At 35.3% G+C, this 22,500-nt stretch overlaps 1 long non-coding RNA gene across 3 annotated transcripts in view; it reads right to left on the bottom strand.

Moving 5' to 3' along the window:
• Nucleotides 1-12,426, bottom strand: part of LOC130238010 (uncharacterized) — a 48,159-nt gene extending 35,733 nt beyond the window's left edge. For 2 of the 3 annotated variants that reach the window (XR_008838595.1, XR_008838594.1), the window contains exons 1-3: nt 11,835-12,426; nt 10,906-11,151; nt 3,611-3,712 (exon numbers count right to left, since the gene is read on the bottom strand). This is a non-coding gene — a long non-coding RNA (uncharacterized LOC130238010). Of the gene's footprint in view, nt 1-3,610; nt 3,713-6,622; nt 6,684-10,905; nt 11,152-11,834 lie in introns of all 3 variants that reach the window. The other variant, XR_008838596.1, reaches the window with a different exon arrangement.
• Between the last annotated feature and the right edge of the window lie 10,074 nt (nt 12,427-22,500).

Below are 22,500 nucleotides of genomic sequence, written 5' to 3'. Positions count from 1 at the left end.
GTCAGATCAGAAGAGTCACTGCCAGGCTTATTTTAAAATCGGTGTAAAAGCAGCAGTTTTCAGAGCAGTTTAAATAAAACCAGTGCTAAGTGGAGCATTCACAATAATGGTAATGTGGGGCATGAACACTGAGAGACAGTTCTTCAGAACAGAAGTTGGGAAAGGATCAAGAACACAGGATGAAGAATTCAGTGACATAACAGTTTTCGCAATAAGATCATAATCAGCAATGTTAAAAGTTGAGAAGCCGGAAGAACAGAGGGTGAAGGCTCAACATATGTGGAATTAGGATCACCGGCAATGGAAGAGAAAATATTGTCAATCTTGGTTGTAAAGAAATTTAAAAATTCATCACAGTGCTCAGCAGGCGTGAAATTATTAGGAGGTCCAACCAGATTTGTGACTGTTCTAAACAGAGTCCTAGAGTTGGAATTTTGACTACAAATTATATGAGAGTAGTATTCTCTTTTCGCGACCGTCAGCGCATTATGATATTCTGTGAGATGTTGCTCAAACATAAGTTTGTGTATCACAAGCCCAGATTTGATATATTTTCTCTTCAACTGCCTGTTAACAGCCTTCATTTTTCTTAACTCCTGCGTAAACCAGGGTGATGATCTCGTAAAAGAAACAGAGCGAGTTTTCAGTGGAGCAATATCATCAAGAAGTGACTTAAAAACAAAGTTGTATTGGGCCACTGTAGGCATAATAGGCAAACCCTCAATCTGTTGACTAAGTTGGTCAAGGTCGATGTCACCAAGTTTCCTAAAATTAATAGTGCGTTTGACAGTAGTCTAAGAAGATGGTGTACTCAGATCGAACGTAATGAGTTTATGGTCACTAAAAGGCACCATAATTGCTTTGAGCGACTGAACATTCACTCCTGTGGCACAAACTAAATCCAGCGTGTGAAAGTCAACATGCTGAATCGAGTTAAAACAGTCAAATATGTCCAATAAACAAGCAGCTTGAGCACAGTCCATATCCTCAACGTGAAAATGTAAATCACCAGTAAAAAGAAGGACAGAGCGCACTAGCCACCGTCAATAGATCGGTAAGTTCTGAGAAAAATTCGGAAGCAGGTTTTGGAGGACAATAAATGTTCAATACTAACACAGGAGAAGTGCCAGTCAATTTAAACGCCAAGAATTCAAAGGTAGTAAAACATGGCAGAATTACCTCGATTACAGTGACATCAGAGCGGAAAATAACTGCTAAGCCACCGCCTCTGCCAGTGGAGCGAGAGCGCTCGAGATATGTGTAGAATGGCAAAGCACACATATTTAAATTAAAAAAGTCATTACACTGATGCCAAGTTTTCACAAAAAGTCCAGATCATTGTCAATAATTCACAAATCAAAGCTGCTTTATTATTGATAGAACGTGCATTTAGGTGGGCAAACCTGACACTGTTTAGCTGAACTCCACTGGTTGATGAAGCCTTCTGGACGGGTGCAAGATTCGTCAAACAAACCCGTGCTGAAGAGTGAGGACGAACCACTCGCCTTCAAGACCAGACCGTGTTGATAGACCCAGCCTGGTGAGTCAGAAAACTCCGGCGAGAACCCCGATGAGTGTACGCGGGGCGCCATAGTAGTTTTAGAGAGCAAAGCATTTGTACCACGTCCTCCGCATGAAGCATAGTGTGTTGAAGTTGGTAAAGATCCGTTCCAGAATAAGTGAACATGTTAAAATCCAAGCGAACACTGTAGGCCTTGTCCAATGCTCCAATTAAAACCGAGATGAGGAAAATCAGATGAGTTAGCCGCATGCTATCACCAAGGACTCAAGGAGAATCAAGCCAAGCTTTCAGGGCACAAACTCAGCTCCGGTTTAAAGTTCTGTCCAAAAGTATGGAGGAGTAAAAAGTATAAAATGACATGTATAACAGACTGAAACTAAAATAGCATAGATAAAAGACAGGTATACTAAAACAGGTGGAGAAGCGGCAGCCAGCTGCGCCCGCGTCCTCTCCCCTCAACAACACATTTCTGTTTGTTGTCATCTTTGTATGGATTTTATAAGCCACACCTAATCAATCTGTCACATTCTGGAGGCCATTATCTTAAATAAACAATTTCACTCATCTGGTAAATGGAAGCCACTTCAATAGTTTGTGAGCACAATAAAGTTCACACAGCATGTCATATTTTCTGATAATTGTAGGAAATAATCCCAAAAGGCAATTGACTAAGTAAAGCCACACATAACCAATATATATGCCAATTTAGTCAGCTGAGGTGATAGCATGGCCACAGACTTAATATAAATGAAACAGACAAGTTGTAAAAAATTGACCCACCTTACATAAAGTTTAATATTGCTAGATACATTTTTCTTGCTACAAAGATGACCATTTCAACATTGGGGTCAATAGAAATGTGGTCTATTTTAGAGCCTAACGGATTTTCAGTTACTTCTGGCAGAATTTCACAAGGGAGAGCTGGCTGTGTATGTTAAATATCTCTCACACAGGCAAATCTACAAGTGTGTCTTAGTGCAGCTTTAGCATTAGCAGTACAACTGCAAGCCTCAGCTGAAGCTCACTGAGCCGCACCAGTGTCCAGCGCTGACATGTTTAGCGTCGACCACACGCGTGCATGTTTGCGCTGGAGTGGAGCTGATGAAACCCGCTCAGCCCACTCTCAATCTGCCTGTGTTTTTCTGACCCACTGCTCCTGTTTGTCAACAAACCGTTTCAGGCCAACTTTCCCCTCCAAACATCCAGCTGGATTCATGCTACATTTAGTGCCTCTTAATTAGCTTATTGAACTATTTCACAGAAGCACTTTTTTCAATTCTTAAATAAGTGCAAACTAAAGCAGATTAAAATATGCATGTGATATAGCACTCAAAGATTACAGAACTTAAAGCATCAAAATCTTGCCTTATGCAAAGTAAACATTGTGCATGGCCAATGAATAAATAACACTGAAATGCAATATATATTGAAGATATATATATATATATATATATTGAAAATATATAATGTTTAACATATTAAATGTACTAGAAAGTATGTGACAATTTATGTTCTTATATATTGAGATATAAATAGGGTCATTAAAGATGTTGGACTTAAAGCATTGAAGAGTCTTGTTGTATGCAAAATTTATGCGCAAACAATTACTGTATTAAACTGAAAAGTAATATTTTATTTATTAAATATAAATGGGATTTATATAGAAAAAGCATTATGGCAAATTATTATTATAATATATTTAACATAATAAGAAACATGTTTTATATTCTGTATGTGACAATGTATTTACTTTTACATTAAAATTACTCAAATGTAGTTGGACTTAAAGACTTGTATGCAAACTAAACTATTTTTAAGGCATTTATTGCCTTAAAGAAATATATATTTTAAGGAATATATATATAGTAGATAATGTTAAAATTGTATAACATATTGAATATAAGAAGACACTCGTTTTCATATATTGTAAAATATGTGATAATGCCAACATAGGCTCGTTCGGAAAACGTACCCCCGTATATACATTTCTGGACATCATGAATTATGTAGCCAGAGATACGTGTGGCTGCATTTCGTCTTTAAAACAAACACTACGGGGCGGTATGACGCCTTCCTTTCCACGCTTACCTCCGTATGGATGATTTTTCTGCTGTAACCAGTTTGTCCAGAGACTCGCCAAGTACGTTGAAGGATTTGAAATGCAGAATTGACAGGTTATGCAAAGGAGTCCTGCAAAGAATGGTTCCAGAAAGCAGGTAAGACAAAAGCCAAAAAATAAACAAGTACATAACAGGGTGAGAATGTGGTAAAATCTGAAAATGTAGTAAAAATCAGGCTGCCATGAGGGCTTTTCTTTTTCTTGATTGCTTTTTAAAACACAGTGGCCTCTGGTGGAATTACGTGAGAACAGCAGGCACATATAGCACTCGCGATCGAAATTTAAGGATCTGAAAAAGCATACACAGCGGCCTAGATTCGCGAAAACAAAAACCGCAAAAAAGTGGGACTCCTGGGTGTATTTGCCGCTCTCCAGAAATATATACAGGACTATGTAATCAGAATGAGCCTGGGTTGAATAATGCATTTATTTACATAAGGAAAGGTATGGAAATATGTTCTGTAGTTGTATTACAAATACAGTCAATTTACATTACATTAAACAAAAACATTCTGTTAAGTCAAATAATAGTACTTCAAATAAAATACATTTTAATTTAAATGTTAATAACAGAGATGGAAATGAAGTATGTTTTTGACATTAATGCAGTATATTTATATTTAATCGAATATATACATAAACACTAGTTTACCTTGTAGCATTTACCACTAGTATCCTATATTGTGTAATAAAATGTGTTAGTTGTATACTCTCATATTTCTTTTTTTCATAATGGTTTAACTCTTCCTAACGCCGGTGTAATGCAAACCCTCAATCAGATCCAGCAATTAAGTGCACTGAAATTATGGCTTCCATCCGCAAACAAATGAAGCTGAGATTGCAGGTGACCTTTTGGCCCTCAGAGCTGTAATAAAGTGCTCATGACAGCATGTTTCTGTCAGCGCTGGTCTCCACGTGAGCCCAGCGCCTATATAGATGTGCAGCTGTTGATGTACGAGAGAAATCTCTCCGCGAACGGCCTGTCATCATCCACAGTCCTCAACATTTGCCAGGAATTCTCAAGGCAAACAAATAAAACATAAAAAAATGCTGCGTATATATGTTGATAGCACAACATTACACTGTTTTATAGGCTCTGGCCGGTGTTTGTGTCTGGAAAAACCCAGTTATATTGCAATCCAATAAATCATTCAACACGAGCCATCCTGTTTGAAGACTAAAAATGCTGGATTATTTCATGCCAAATAAATTACTGATAACGTAAAAAAAATTATAAACGTAACTGATCGACTTTTAAATTTAATCGTTAACCCATAACTTATGGTTGGATTTGTTCGTATTCTGAAATTGTGCTGAAGCAAATTAACTTTTTTTTTAAGTGTGAATAATAACTTTACATAATGTCATAATATTTGCATCATTAGAGATATAGAATATTCAAAATGCAATCAAATCTTATAGGGTAAAAGGTGATTAGTTGATTTCACTTAAAAAAGCTGGTAAATTAAAAGTTAAAAGTAAATTAAACGTGGAATTCTAACAAAATAAGCCTACTTAAAAGTTAAGTTACAATGAGTTAAGTTACTCACTTCTTTTAGTAATGTAACTAATATTTCTTTTCCATTCTAACTGTAAACTATTAAAAAAAAAATCCATAATTGTATAGAAAATATTTACAGAACATTTTGATAAATATAAATTTTATTATGAAATTTATCAGAAAATGGAAGAAAAAAGGCACGAATAGGCCTGTCATGATTTCTATTTTTTGTTGTACGATATATTCCACCAAAATATACTGCAATAAACGATATTACTGTCATTTTAGGAGCATTTTATGCCACCCATTATATAATGCCAGAATGACAATATAATATACACACTTTCATGATGAGGCATTGGAATCAGATTGTGAAAACGCATATCCTAAGTAAAAAGCACAAGTGGATTTAGCTGGTTTTGACGAAAAAGAAAATCTACCTTGTTAAAAAAAAATAATAATAATAATAATAATAATATCTAAAGTGACGGTATTTGAGAAAACGGTATTTTATTTACTAGCTAATAACCTTATCATTACATTTAAAAGGAAACTTCTGAACCTTATCAGAGGAGCCTGCTAGAAAATGCTCATTTACAAAAAAAGGTCTGATGGATTTAGAGGTTTTTGCATCTGAACTCTTCAACTATTAAAACCTTATTGTAAAGTGTCACCCATTCTTGTCTATTGCTTAAGTAATAGTACATTGTGTAGTGCAGTATTTTTATATTATTATTATTGAAATATATTATTAATGTTGAAAGCAACAGGCAAAAAATAAAATTAAACTTATTATAATCATTTCTTGAGCTTTAAATCTACTCCAAAAAATAAAACATACTACCAAACCTAAAGCTTGTGTCCTAAAGCACAAGCCTGAGGAAAAGCACTGAAGGACGAGCCGAATGTGGAGGAAACCCCAAACCGTCAACATCTGAGACTAAATATCAAAGCAGCCGATGATGTGCATCAGCAATAATCGCTAGCTAATCCTTATCACTGTGCTGGAGCTGAATGCAGTATTCGTGCTCCGTCGAGTGTCCCGAATGACGGATCAGGATCCAGAGGAACAGCCTGTCAGGAGCTCAGATTGATCAGATCAGCCTGTGTCCTTCAGCACTTCCTACAATCACAGACGGCCATTCGCCTCTAATTAGCCTCCAAAAGAGACGTCAGGACTCTTGATTTAAAGCAGGAACACCACGACTCTCTTTGTCCATCTGCGGCCATGCATTGTATCCAATCACAGGAAGGGAAATGCATTGAAAAAGCTGGTAAATAAATATACACTCTCTGATTGCAAAAATTGCTTTGAAACGGTTGGCGAGCAGGAAAATGAATTCATTAATTTAATTAGAACTCATTTATGCTCACCAAAAGGGTGCATTTAATTGATTAAAATCACAGTAAACGCATTCATATTATTTTAACTCCAATTAACCGTTTTCCATTTCAATATGGTTTAAAATAGGAGTTATACCTGTGATGTAAAGCTGATTTTACAGCATCATTGCGCCCGTCTTCTGTCACATGATCAGAAACTGTGGTCACATTTCAACAGATCGTGAAAAATATTTTTGATTACTATCAATACTGAAAAAACGTATTTGTTTGTATATTTATTTATTTGCTTTCTTATTTACAGTTTATTTCAAGGGTCAATTCTCAATATTAAATAGTGGCTTATTATTAAGACATATTAGTATATACTGTAGGGCTGCACAATATATTGATTCAGCATAGATATCGCAATGTGCGCATCTGCAATAGTCACAATGCAGATATGCAATGTTGAGTCTGAAATATAGTTGATTAAGAGCCACAGAACACGCGATTTATAGTGTTCGCATGTGTTTTTAAGGCTGAGCATTTCAAGACAGTTCAGAACATTTGAGCACAAAAAAATTGTGTTTGAAGGTGTAACAAAGATTAATTTTATATAATTCTTTATACAGAATTGATACGATTTATGCAACAACAAAAAAAGTTTTTCTTACTCTGAATTTGTCTTGTTTCTAGTCCAAATATCTATATTTCAAAGCCAAAACAAGATTATTTTACTTACCACATTGGCAGATAATTTAGCTTGTTTTAAGGAAAAAAACTATTAATTTCTTCTGAAAACAACAATATTTTTACTTAAGAATCTAAGAAATATCTAAGAATTTTTGGATATTTGAACTAGAAACAGGACAAAGCAACAGAAAAAACTTTTGTTTACATTGTGATTATTCCATTTCTGTACCTAATTATTGTTAGACTCACCAGAAAACCGACAAATAGAGCTATTCAAACCATCTTTTCACAATATTTAATCGCAGAAAAATAAAATATCTCAATATCAGACATCAAAATCGTGCAGCCCTAATATACTGTATAAAGTACATATTATGAATCGCTGCAATAGCAAAATCTTACTACTAATAAACATCAAATGAAGAATTTATTGAGACAAAAGTCACAGCTAATGGTTTACTAATAGAATAGTACTTTAAAGTGTGACCATGTAATTGGTAAAATGAAATAAAATTATACATTTTCATAAATATTTTATCTTGCAACCAAACTAACCTTAAAATGTATTGCTGTATAGATTACAATAAGGCTGGGAGGTATGGTCAAAAATCTAAATCGATTAATTGAACATTTTAACTTGATTACGATTAATGAACGACTGTTTTATTATTTGTTTTATTTGTTTTTTTTTTCCAGACAGTTTTTGTACAATAAATATGCTTTTTTTTCTTTGGTGCAAGTGGCTCTTGTTGCTCAGTTGTCTCTGTTTAAGTTTGACATGTTGGCGGAATAACGTAACGTAACCGAGCAGGGTCACGTGACTTCACACGTGGTGTGGAAGTAATCGAAAAAATTCAATCGATTGTAGGTTCTGAATGTTGATATCGATTACTTTCCGATATCGCCCAGCCCTAGATTACAATTTTTTATAATACAACATATCTAATAAAAAGTTTTTAAATTAATTATATTTTTATTTCAAATTAAATGATTAATGTGCAACGTATATTTGTACCAAACAATATTAGCAAAAACAGTTTTCAACATTTAATATAAGAAACGTTTAAGAAGAAACCCAATCAAGAAACTAAGGCCCTTCTTCACACTTGATATTAAAATGCGTTTCCTTGATCTGATCACAAGTGTACGATCTTTGTGAAGTACCAGCCTGATCTCACAAGGAAACGTAATTATTTTACGTTTAGTGGCTAATTCAGGCTAATTGAAAATGTTTGATTTTAAAAAGGAGGTATGGCACCCAACCCCACCCCTAAACCCACCCGTTATTGGGGGATGAGCAAATTGTGCTAAATTGTACAAATGAGATACAAAATCAAAAAGTAAATTGTGTTGGAAGTACAGGTGCGAATGGGGTGTAAAACGTATCTGGTATAAGCATTATATGGTTTAGTTATTTTTTTCCTTTTTACTTCATTTGCATATTTTTATTATGTTGCGGAATTTGTTCCCTAAGGTATCGAATTAAAGTTGGAAATTTGTGACGGTACTGTGACATCACTAGTAGTAATAATATGAGATGTTTGTAAAAAAGCACTACTACAAATGTTTAATAATGAGGAGCACAAGCCCGAGGGGAAAAAAGCACAGAATGATGGGCCACAAGTAGAGCAAACTCAAACCATCTGAGACTAAATTAAAACGCGTCCGTCAGCGTTCATGCATTGTTTCCAATCAGTAAACACATTGATATACAGTAGAATGATCTCTCAACAAGTCTGATATGTTTCATTCGCAAAAAAAAAAAAAAGGATTTTTGAAATATGTCTGTTTCGTTCTCTTTAAACAACAGATCTCATGCGGCGCGGTTCCCCAAGCTTAAAGCATTCGGGTGCAAAAAAGCACATTTGTAGCTTTAATGATGAATTTTCACATTTCATTTTTCAATTTTTTTTATTTATTTATTTTTTGCATTTTTGTTTTCAATTTTATTATTTTTTTAATTATTATTTTTATTTCAATTTTAATCGAAAATTCGGTTTCGGCTAATAATGATTATGAAAAAACATTAATCGCGATAAAATGATTATTGCATCATATACCGCCCTCTTTTCAGTTGTACACATCTGTTGCTCTGCAAAGCTCAGTTCCACGTGAAAATTGCTCAAATGTAACGTACTGTAATGTAAGGTTTGCAGCACGGGATGCGCATCATTCGTTGATAAACATTTGAATCATTCATGTTTTTAAAAGCAAGAAAAAGCGCATGCTGTTGTGTGTGCGCGCGCGCTCAGCCTCAGAGACGAGCAGAGCACACACATCTAAAGTCATCTTAATGTGAGCGCTTTAATGGTCAAATACATACAAATTTGTGTCAAAACGCGGTGTTTAGTGATTATTCATATTAACCCTCATTTATGTAATAAACAAGTTGAGAATCAAAAGACACGTAAAAGTAAAACATAAATCAGAGCGTACTGCTCTTAAAGTGACAGCGCACAATATTCCTGCTGCCGACTGTTTTTATCATTAATCAAACAACAAAAGGAGAAAATCCCTCACTGCTCTTGACTGAAGGACTTTTGTAGCTGTAATTAAAGTTTTTTCTTGCAGTGAAGATGCTTAAAGCACAGTTTGTTTCATATTTTTATTCTATTGTATTTATTTCTCTTTCCTTATTTACAGGGAGGAAAATAACTGTACACAGCTGAAGTCAGAATTATTAGCCCTCCTGAATTATTAGTAACCCTTTTCCCCCAAATTTCTGTTAAACGGAAAGACGATTTTTTTTTCTGGACATAATAGTTTTAATAACTCATTTCTAATAACTGATTTCTTTTATCTTTGCTATGATGACAGTAAATAATATTAGACTAGATATTTTTCAAGACACAAGTATTCAGATCAAAGTGTGAATTTCAAGGCTTAATCAAAGGCTTAATTAGTGTAATTAGGCAAGTCATTGTATAACAGTAGTTTCTTCCGCAATCAAAAATATATATTGCTTAAGGGGGCTAATATTATTGACCTTAAAACAGGTTTCAACCTGATTTTAGCCAAAATAAAACAAATAAGAATTTCTCCAGAAGAAAAAACATTATAGGAAATACTGTGAAAATTTCCTGAATCTGTTCAACATCATTTGTGAAATATTTATAAAAAGAAATTCATAGAAGGGCGAATCATTTTGACTTCAACTGATAATCGTGATTACAATTATGACCAAAATAATCGTGATTATGATGTTTCCCATAATCGAGCAGCCCTAATTTCAGTACCTAAATACTGTTTAACTCTCCAGAAAACCGTAAAGTACTGTTTATTTGACTTTTTTGTTGCTCTATTGTAATCGATTTTGCTTCTAATTGATTTATTATTTTTTATACATGATTCACACCCTTACAAAATCACCTTAATCAATGATATCTTTCCAAATTGGGCTATTTAAGCCATCTGGGGATATTTTATACATATTGCAATATATATATATCATCACAGAAAAACTACATGTCGCAATGTCAGAGTTTTCCAATATTGTGCAGCCCTAGTAATAATAATAAGAAATGTTTCTAAATTAACACAATAAGCACTACTATGGATGTTCAATAATGAGGAGCACAAGCCTGAGGTTTAAAAAAAAGGCATTGAATGATGGGCCAAAAGTAGAGCAAACCCAAACCATCTGAGACTACATTAAACATCCATCTGCGTTCATGCATTGTATCCAATCACAGGTAAATGCATTGATAATGATGGTAAATATACACTCTCTGATTGCAAAAAATGTACCTTGTCTGACAGGGCTGGCGAGGAGAAGCACGCTGACCCGTAGCAAGGCGTGCAGTCGGTTTCTGTGCCGCAAACTCCAGTCCTGCGGCTGGAGAAAACCACAGCGTCTGGCCTGAAGACTGGAAAATCAATAAGCAGCACTAAAAAGCCAGAAGCAGACGACAGCGCCGAGATTCCCATGCCTTCCTCCGCTGAGCAATAACAGGCAACCATCCCTGAAACGCACTTGGACGCTTCACCTGTCGCCTGGAGCCAAGGGAAAAACGGATTAGAGACCAGCAAGCGCATCCAAATGAAGGAAAAGATGGAGAGATGAGGGAGATTCAGAAGAGAAATACTCAAATGGAGAGCTGCACCAGCTGAGAGTGGCTATTATCAGTTTCATGTATGGTTGCTGATGACTTTTACACATGTTGTGCTCTGACTTATACTGTAAATGCATGTTGAGTATGAGTGATTTCGGTTGGTGTCTATAGTAGTCAACATTTAAAGTGGATCAAAATCTTTTATAAAAGTTGTCCTTAAAAGAAAATATTTATATAAGTGCACTATATATATATTTTTTTTTTAATTACAATAAAATACATTATAATTAATAATATCCATAGCCAGAATATAATAGCCAGAAGTCACACCACAATAATAGAACAATAAATAAGCAAAATGTGACACAAATTGCATAAGTGACCATGATGATCACAAATTAAATGCTTTGCTAAAAAGATCTGTGTTAAAACAATCCAAAAAAAATGGCATTCCTAATAATTATGGGTAATGCATTCCATAATTTACTTATTTAATTATCTTATCTAATTATTTACCCATTTATTATTTTTAGTGCTGGGAAAAAATTTATTGCGACTAATCTTTGCATCCACAAAAAAAGCTTGTTTTGACACAAGATATGTATGTGCATTGCATACACTCACCGGTCACTTTATTAGGTACTAGTACCAGGTTGGACCCTCTTTTGCCTTCAGAACTGCCATAATCCCTCATGGCATAGATTCAACAAGGTACTGGAAATATTCCTCAGAGATTTCGGTCCATATTGGCATGATAGCATCACACAGTTGCTGCAGATTTGTCGGCTGCACATCCATGATGAATCTCCCGTTCCACCACATCCCAAGGTGCTCTATTGGATAGAGATCTGGTGACTGTGGAGGCCGTTCGAGAAACCAATCTGAGATGATTTGCACTTTATGACTTTTTTTGCATAGATATTTAAATAACATTTATATTTTATATCTAAATACAAAACCTTTTTCTCAAATATATGCATGCATGTTTTTCTTTCTATCTTTCTACCTATCTTTCTACCTGTCTGTCTGTCTGTCTGTCTGTCTGTCTGTCTGTCTGTCTGTCTATCTATCTATCTATCTATCTATCTGTCTGTCTGTCTGTCTGTCTGTCTGTCTGTCTGTCTGTCTGTCTGTCTGTCTATCAAACTTTTATTTTGGATGCGATTAATCTTCATTCAGCTCTAATTATTTTATTTAATATTTTAGTTAATCACACAATATTTTAATCCACTTCAAAGCTTGACTGCTGAAGTAAATTGAAAAAAGTATCGACCTTAATTGATTATTTCGTTTGTTGATGTTGTTTTTGTGCATTTTATTTAAATAAAATAAAAATAACATGTTTGCATATGTTGTTATAATATTTGATAGTGCTAATGTTCATACATTAATAATATTATACAATTGTTTTTGCGTGCAAAAGCCAATAAGGAACAAACCTTAAAACTTGCCTTTTTTGCCTGTATGGATTATGCTTTATACAACATATCTAATTTTTATTTATTTATTTTCAATAATGCCATGTCAGCATTAAAAACAACAAACAAATAAATAATTTATTTTTATCGTGTCACTTTGTTAAAAATGTCCTTAAAAAAGTTAATTTCATAAAAAAAGCCTTCTAGAATCATTAAAAGCAAGACAGTCCAGTAAAATGTGTTGTACAGTAAGGGGAGTAGGGTCTTCATCTTTAAGCAAAAAGGCATGCGTTACGACATCTGGTAAAAATCACTTGATCAACCTAAATAAAATTTCTATAAAAAAAAAACTACACTGAAATACTTCACTATAAGTGCAATATCTTTTTCAACTTAAAATGTGTGTATTGTACTGTACATTTTATGAAAGAAAATAAGTACTATCAATATAAATAGCTCATTTGGCCTGCAAATATTAATCGACTTTATAATATCGCAACCTATAATAAAAGTTTCCGGCCAACTGAAGAGTACCTCCATTTTATTTACTCGGATTTGGCTCTCGCCGAATGTTAATTTTGGCCTCTGCTTCTGGATGACGCTCAGACTGAGAAGCTGGAAAATTTGTTTCCTCTTACCTGTAGGATTCAATATCAATCATTATCTGATTTATTTCTCAGCATTAGCGTGATATTTGGAACAGCACGCCTCCGCACGCCTCGGAGCGCTACATATGCTAAATTCATATTAATAAATGAACACGTAACGTTTCTATAACATAATGATTTGTGTGGAGTTTGCCAGCACGGCGAGGTGAGGAAACATACTGACGCCAAGCCCATCCGCGTTTCCTCACAATCTCCGCACTGTTTTGGACGTTTACAAAAATAAACTTCTCAGCAACCCAATATTCATCCAACACCAGCTCTGGCTAACTTCGCGGCCGTGGTTTGCTCACTTTGGCCTGTTATTAAACAGCTGGAGAAGACTAGAGTCTTTCACTTCTCACCTACCTCTATTACCTTAACCCCTCGCAAAAAAAAAAAAAAGGACAATTACACATCATTTAAGACTTAAGCAATTAGAGGCCATTTCTGGAAATAACCCCGCTTGTCTTCTGGCTCATGCGGGGACCCGAAGGGATGAAAGGGGGCGGTGTGGGGACTGATGGTTCCTGCTGCTGGTGTCAGTCCAGATTAGTGAAGCACACACACACTACTGCGTTTCTGTCCCGTCCGAGAGTGGGTTAATCAGGGTCAGAGCATGTGGAGCTGCAGATGCCAGAGAGGAGATTAGGGGAAAACAGAATCGAGCGCCGCTCCAATTATGCCTGGATAAACATCAGCACTGCTGCCACATGCACACGTGCACACGTACTGGGCAGAAAAGAAGAAAAAGCAGGGTTTCTCAAATCAGGGGGTTCACGACTCTTGCTGAAACAAACTAACTAATAACTAGGCCCAAACGGAATCAGCGCCTGCAGAAATCCACAGAAAACTCTGCAGACTGTTGACCCTGTCATTCCATCTGTTTACTTGGGTAAATGTGCGTATATAAATGACAAAAGATTAATCGCAATCAATTGCAATTGCCAAATAAAAGCTTGTAAATATATACACACACACATACATGTATATATTTAAGAAAAGGTTTATATACTAGGGTTTCTGCAGGTTTCACCAAGTTAAATTTAAGACATTTTTAAGACCATTATGAATGAATTTTAGACATATAGGGTTAGATGCTAAGGATTTGTTTAGAATATCCCAGTTGAAAAAGACTTTCACCTGCCCTATCGAAAATTATTAAAAATAAAAATATTTAATAATACAATAATAATAATTTTGTTTGGATATTTCTTTTTAATTTTCCAAATATACCCATTCACAGACCCTATAACCCTTACTAAGAATAGAACAAAACATAGCTGTTAATTACTTCAGTCTATAATAATAATAATTTAACAATAAAAAATATAGGTCAGTATCCTCAGCAGGACATAAATGCAGAACATTTAAGCATACGTTACTGTAAGGAAAGTAATTAAATGCTAGCTCTAAATCTGTGTTTTTAAAAACAAATGAAGACAGCAGAAGTCAATTAATCTTTTGAACTAATTAGCCTGACATGTTTACTGTTCCAAGCCAATTTAAACCTTACAAAAAATAAAATATACTGCTTTCAAAGAGGAAAAGGTTTTTGTTTTATGCCCAGACATTTAAAAAGAATAAATATTTTAGAGCAGTGAGCACAATACCATGAAACCATGATATTTTTATCCAAGATTATCATACACACACACAGTACGCGTTTATCTTGTTTTTGCACACAAATGTGACAGGATACATGTTAATTTCCACTGTTGTATGGATATCCATTTTCTTAATGTACAAAATAAACCTGATTTAACGTCTACAACCTGGGTCTTCTTTTATAATTGTGCTGACATGCAGCTGTGGTGAAATTAAAGATGGTAAAATCGTAATTAATTACAAACATGCACCGTTTTAAAAACGGTTTCAAACTTGTAAAACTCATTCTTGATCACATTTGATGATGGTTGATGATCACAGAGAGCTGAACAGATCTTTTATTCCTGGTTGCTTTGCGCAGGTCCTCGTTGATACGATTATATGCGTTACTACGAAGACATGTTAATACGCAGCTGTCAATCAAATCAACTACGTCACGTTGCAGTGAGCCTCAAAATGGGAGGGATTTGGATCCTATTTTAACATCATGAAATTAATAAAAGAGACTTATGGTCTATATATCACTTCAATATGACTGTGGACACACACAGTTCTGTCCAAACAGCTTACAAAAGATGATTTTCATCATTGGTGCCCTTTCATATATAAATATTATGAAATTAAAATATTTAACTAAAACTTTTATGTTTTAAGGGGTTTGTCTGACAAAAACTCATGACCTAAACGCTGCAGTTTCAGTATGATTTCAGGGAATTGTGCACGATTTGATTGTTTTGCAGAGTCATGACTGTAAAAGCCAGAGATTACGGTTTAAACAGTCGGTTTGAGAATGAGAGAAACATTTACTTTACAGCATGAGTAATACATTATGAATCATTTGAAGGATTAACCCAGGAAATCCTACGATTTGTGACAAAAGCCCACATCTCAGCTTTAGGGCAGAGATGGACTTTTCATGCAGTGACATGAAGCAGAGAGCACCGCGTTTACAGCCACAAATCTGAAGTGAGGTCACGGTAAAACCAGCAGCACTGACAACAAGGTCTTCAGTCTAAAACACTAATCTTAACAAAAGGCACACTTCAGGCTAGGGTTGCACAATATCTCAGTTCAGTGTTGATATCGCAATGTTTCAATCTCCACTTCAGTTTAAGTTTAGTCCCTTAGGAAATTAGAGTGGAATTATGGTCATTTTTTATTCGCTTGTTTACTTTGTTTTAAAGACCTGTAAGATATTAAGTGCATTTAAACCATTAGCGTATAAGAAATTATAACATTTGTAGATTTTACAAAGATTAATTGTATTTATTTTATACAACAAAGACTATGCTGTGTTATTTATTTACATCTGATTATTCCATTTCTGTACTTGAATACAGTTACACCGTGTCCTAACAACAAATGATTACAGTGACAAACAATTTGTCTGTCTGTACCAAAAGGTTATATGGTTATGATGAAGGTTTTTAATTTAATACATACAATTATATATATATATATATAAATAAAATATATTGTTTTTTATATATATATATATATATATATCTATATATATATATATATATATATATATATATATATATATATATATATATATATATATATATATATATATATATATACATATATATATATATATATATATATATATATATATATATATATATATATACATATATATATATATATATATACACATATATATATATATATATACACATATATATATATATATATATATATATATATATACATATATATATATATATATATATATATATATATATATATATATATATATATATATATATATATATATATATATATATATATATATACATATATACATATATATATATATATATATATATATATATATATATATATATATATATATATATATATATATATATATATATATATATTTATTCATAAATTTTCCTTCGGCTTAATCTCCATTTCAAGAGGTCGCCACAGCGGAATAAACCGCCAACTATTGCAGCATATGTTTTACGCAGCAGATGGCCCTTCAGTCACAACCCAGTACTGGGAAAAACTCATACACACTCATTCACACACATACACTATGAGCAATTTAGTTTATTCTATTCACCTATAGCGCATGTGTTTGGACTGTTTGGACACGCAAACTCCACACTGAAATGCCATCTGACCCAGCCGTGACTCGAACCCATGACGTTCTTTCTGTGAGCCACCGTGCTGGCCATAAATATATAATAAAATAAATATAGATTATTTGTATTATTAAGGGCGGCACGGTGGCTCAGTGAAAACCTTGACTCTTCCAAACCGCAGTATACCTTGAAAATGGTTATCGTCCCATTCCTAGACCCTTCTAGTTCTATTTACCTTTCTATATATGTAAAAACAACAACACTTCTTTAATTTTTTTCTGTGCAATGATTCAGTGGATTTTGATCTTAGAGCTATTGCACAGACACAGTTTATACAGAGATATGGATACAAGATTTTTTAACATACAGTATCCTTTAACAATAGTGTGGACATGCAACTTGCATTTGGTTGCATTTTTTTCGTGATGTACTGTTGATATGCTGTTAATATAATGCATTAATTGCATTCTTATGTTTATGGCTTCATGCATTATTGGCATGCTCTTAAGTTGAAAAATTGCTACAAGCTATGAAAAAAGAGATTCTGGTAAAAGGAACTTGTGGGCACTTGAAATGTACATTACTACTAGGGGTGTCAAAATTAATTGTTTCTTCGGTGCACCGTGATGCAGACGCGGACAATTCGGTATCGGTTCAGTAATAATCATAACCGGTTATAATGTACTCACGTCATTTTATCTCATATGCACTATGTCACTGTAGCTTACTATGGCGAGGGAGGCGAGCGCAAGTATTTACAACGCTCCAACTACTTAAAAACGCAGAAACTCTGCACACTTTCACTGCGTGTGTGTTTGCTGGATAGTCTTTCACTGACACTTCCAGCAGAAGCCCCTATTTTACTGCGATTGAGAGAATGAAAGTAAACTACATTTCTCTCTCTCTCTCTCTCTCTCACTGACTGCGGCCTATTTGACCTGCTGGTGTGACTTTTCCTCTCCTTTCGACTGTTTTATAGCGATACTTCTGGATACAGACATGAGCGCGTGCCTGCAGAGTTTTCTCCACCGTGTCTATCATGGATCAGCTGTAATCGCCGCTGCCGCTTATCAGTGTCACTCATCTAAAGAGCGCAGCGCGCAAGAGCCAATCGCAGCCCTTTTTGTTGAGCATGTGACCAATCAGAGGGATGTAAGAGAACTTGGTAGACAAGGATCAGAAAGCAAGCGGGATATTTATATTTGTTCTTATTATTTGCTATAAATGCTTGTGTTGTTTAAAGCTACAGTTTATATATCTGACTGTTTGTATTAAAGGACAAAATTGTATTACAAATAGCATATAAATATATTTATATATTTTAATACAAGAATTGCTGCTGTAAAGATGTGTATGGAAAGCTTCGTCAATGCACCGTGATAACGAATTGAACTGAATCGATGGCATGATAATCGTAATCGAACCGTGAGACCAGTGTAGGTTCACACCTCTAATTATTACTTTTTATTTGTTTTATTATTAATGTTAATGAGCTTATTTGTTATTTGGTTACATATGAAATATTGAAATTAAGTGTTATTTTATGCTATAAAACTGTGTCTAAGAGTAATAAAAATATATATAATAAAGACTTTTGTCTGTGGTATATTTTTACAGCAAATCAACACAAAATAATGCCACAACTTTTAAGAAAAGCCACAGCAAAATCACTTTAGGGTGCGAAAATCTGAAAAAAATCCTGTGAAATCCTGGAGGGACTGCTGACATCAGGCTGCTCAGCGACTCTGCAGTGACTTTACTGCATGTCAGCTGTAGAGAAGAAGCAGACGAGACCTCCGTCCCGGAGCCTCAGCTGTAGGTTCACTGAGCGCTGGAGGCCAAACACTGCAGGCGCCCACTGTCACACGCCTCTATGAGGGCCATCCGTCACTGTGGACCACACCAGCAAACATACACACACACACACACAGCGACAGGGAGCGTCCCTGATGAACAACAAGCACACTCCAGCATGCTTTTAAATGCATACTCAAGATGTTTGAACTCAGAAAAAAAGTGCACTCTTTAAAAGTAAACATGAGCGCAAATTTAAATGTGACTTTACTACCAAGTGCACTTACTAGGAGTGAACTTAAAGGGATAGTCTGCACAAAACTGAAAATTCTGCCATCGTTTACTCACCCTTCACTTGTCACAAATCTGTTTGATTTTTTTTTCCATTCGAGTTTCTTTGTGTAGTGCTTTTCACAATACCAAAAAGGTGCACATTACTGCATTAGTTACTAATCATATTAACTAATTACTAATAACTTTATCAACTAAAGTTATTATATATAAACATAATTAACCTGCAGTTTTATAGCATATATGTGATGTCTATGTGTAGATGTTCAATATTTGTGTATTAAGTGTAAGGCTGCACGATATTGGAAAAAAACATTGTGATATTTTATTTTCCTGTGATACATATTGCAATAGGGCATAATTCATCAGATGACTTGAACTGTTCTATTTAGAAATAATTTGTCATTTTAGACAAGCAATAATAAATACAGTAGCAAAGATACAAATAAAATAAACAGTTTTATCATTAACTGGGAGTCTAGAAGTATTCAGGTTCATAATTTGAATTACCATATGTAAAATATTTCTGATTAGACTTCATTAATCGTTCATTGAGCTACAAACATTATAAATTATATCACAATTTGTTAAATTTAGTTATTTTAATTTATTAAATGCATTTATTAAATCGTTATGTCGTTATAAATTGTTATGCTTACACACTCACAGGTCTTCAACATATATGGAAATGATCAAATGTTACAGCAAAGTGTAGCAATACATGGTTTCCGCTACATTCATTCTTCCATGGGGGAGCGCCACGCCAAGATTCATCCCCCCACGGCTACATTACAGCTTCTCATTCAAAACATTCTACTTTTTTAATAGCGGGTGATAATCGCACCGAAACGTATTAAAAGGTAAGTGAATTGTAACAGCGCAAACTCATAGTGCTGTGCCAGGTGCGTGAGTAGGCATGTGCCGGTATCACATTTTCATGCTGCGATTAATTGATTGAGCTTTTATCACGGTATACGGTATTATCACGATATTGTAATTTTACTAGAGAAACAGGTAAAAAAAACACAAAAAACTTCAGTTTCGTCAACTTAGTCAGCGGCGGCGCGCACTGCGTGCACACAGTGCTTCTACATGCGGGGATTGTTTACATCAGAGTGCGCATCAGTTCTGTGCAGCATATACGCAGTGTTTCTTCAAGCAGTTGATGGAAAATAAGCTGAAGGGGGATAAATTGTCGGCAGCGTTCCTCCTTCCGCCATGCTTCTTCTTCGTGTGAGGATTATAGTGCGGAGGCAGCGGCGGCGCGCACACAGTGCTTCTACATGCGGGGATTGTTTACATCAGAGTGCGCATCAGTTCTGCGCAGCATATACGCAGTGTTTCTTCAAGCGGTTGATGGAAAATAAGCTAAGGTGCGTTCTAAGAATATAAATTCGGATCTATTCTTTTTCAGGGTATTTTGAAGTGCCCGCGATAACAATATCGTGCATATTCATTACCGTGATTTATCGCATTACCGAATACCGGCACAAGCTTATGCGTGAGGCGAGCAAACACAACGTTTAGCCGTTTTACTTTACTTCAGGACGCAATAATACCGGAGGCATTCATAAATATTCCTAGCAAATCTAAGAAATGCTGGAGACATACTCGTTACATAAACGAACTAAATCTCACCTCAGCAGCGTTTATTTGAGAGTGCACAAGAAGACCTGCGCGCTCTTAAAGCGGCTTATATTTGAGGGCGTGTGCAAAAAGTTTTGTGCACGAGCAGAGGAAATCGGCGCGCAAGCAAAGAGATCGGCATGCTCGTAGGCTATTACATAAATGCGATCTCGACTCATAATACTGCGCTCACGACATTTGTCATTGAAATAACGCCACAGGTAGATCTGTGTAAAAAAGGCCTGCCATCACAGCTGGAAAAAAATCCTAGAGGAATCACTGCAATAAATCAAATGTTTTTTCAACTGTGGCTCTTGCTCAACTATAAATCCTTTTGGGTGAACTATCCCTTTAACATAATTGAGCTCAATTATGTGTAATTATGTATAAAAGCTGGCACTTAATAAGTCCATGTCTAAGAACTAATGCCGTGAGGACCAAAAAGTTGCATGTGAACACACCAAATGGACGACAGTCGCCTGAAACAAGAACTAAATTGTCCACAATTCCACAAATTGACACAGATCTAGTGCTCCACACATACAAACCATAGACAAAGCAGCATTTATGTACTATTTCCACAGTACTAAAAAATCTATATTGTTTGCAAATATTTTAAAAATGTGACCAAATGACAGCCGGCTTCTTTGCGTTGCCTCTTGACTAATGTATGCTTACTTTCATCACTTCAGATTTTGTTCACCCGACAAGACGCAACTTGTGTTAAACACCCAGCAAACCAGCCTGACAGACGCTCACCGACAGCCCGACGCTGCCCAAACCTACTGTCCCTAAAGTGATTTTTAGTTTGTTTTTTCCTGCTATGGAACTTAATGGTTGTGCTCAAGAGAACAAAAATGTTCAATTTATTTTGAAGTAAACCTTAATTAGGTATTAAAATGCACTTTTTAAAAGTCTTTACATTCATTTAAAATCAGCATAGTATTATTATCAGCAGGAACTGATCATTTACATTTACATTTAGTCATTTAGCAGACGCTTTTATCCAAAGCGACTTACAAATGAGGACAAGGAAGCAATTTACACAACTATAAGAGCAGCAGTGAACAAGCGCTATAGACAAGTTTCAGGCGTGTAAAAGTCTAAGAAGCAAAAACATTAGTAGAATTTTTTTTTTTTTTTTTTTTTTTTTTTTTTTTTTTTTAATAGAGAGAGAGAGAGAGAGAGAGAGAGAGAGAGAAAGAGGGCTCAGTTAGTGGTATAGCCAGAGAGGCAATTGCAGATTAGGAGGAAAAGTGGAGACTAAACAGTTGCGTTTTTAGTCGTTTCTTGAAGACAGCAAGTGACTCGGCTGTTCTGATGTAGTTAGGGAGTTCATTCCACCAACTGGGCAGATTGAATGTGAGAGTTCGGGAAAGTGATTTCTTCCCTCTTTGGGATGGAACAACGAGGCGACGTTCATTCACAGAACGCAAGTTTCTGGAGGGCACATATATCTGCAGGAGTGAGAGCAGATACGAAGGAGCACAGCTAGAGGTCACTTTGTAAGCAAACATCAGAGCTTTGAATTTGATGCGGGCAGCAACTGGAAGCCAGTGCAAACGGGTGAGTAGCGGAGTGACATGTGCTCTTTTGGGTTCATCAAAGACCACTCGTGCTGCTGCGTTCTGAAGCAGCTGAAGAGGTTGATAGAACTAGCTGGTAGCCCGGCTAGCAGCGAGTTGCAATAGTCCAGTTTGGAGAGGACAAGAGCTTGAACAATGAGTTGAGCTGTATGTTCAGATAGGAAGGGTCGGACCTTTCTGATGTTGTAGAGTGCGAATCTGCAAGATCGGGCAGTTCTAGAAATGTG

This window comes from Danio aesculapii, chromosome 12 (genome assembly GCF_903798145.1).
Source record: "Danio aesculapii chromosome 12, fDanAes4.1, whole genome shotgun sequence".
Classification (NCBI taxonomy): domain Eukaryota; kingdom Metazoa; phylum Chordata; class Actinopteri; order Cypriniformes; family Danionidae; genus Danio; species Danio aesculapii.
Note: the sequence above shows the minus strand (reverse complement) of the source record. Positions and strands in the feature narration are given on the sequence as shown.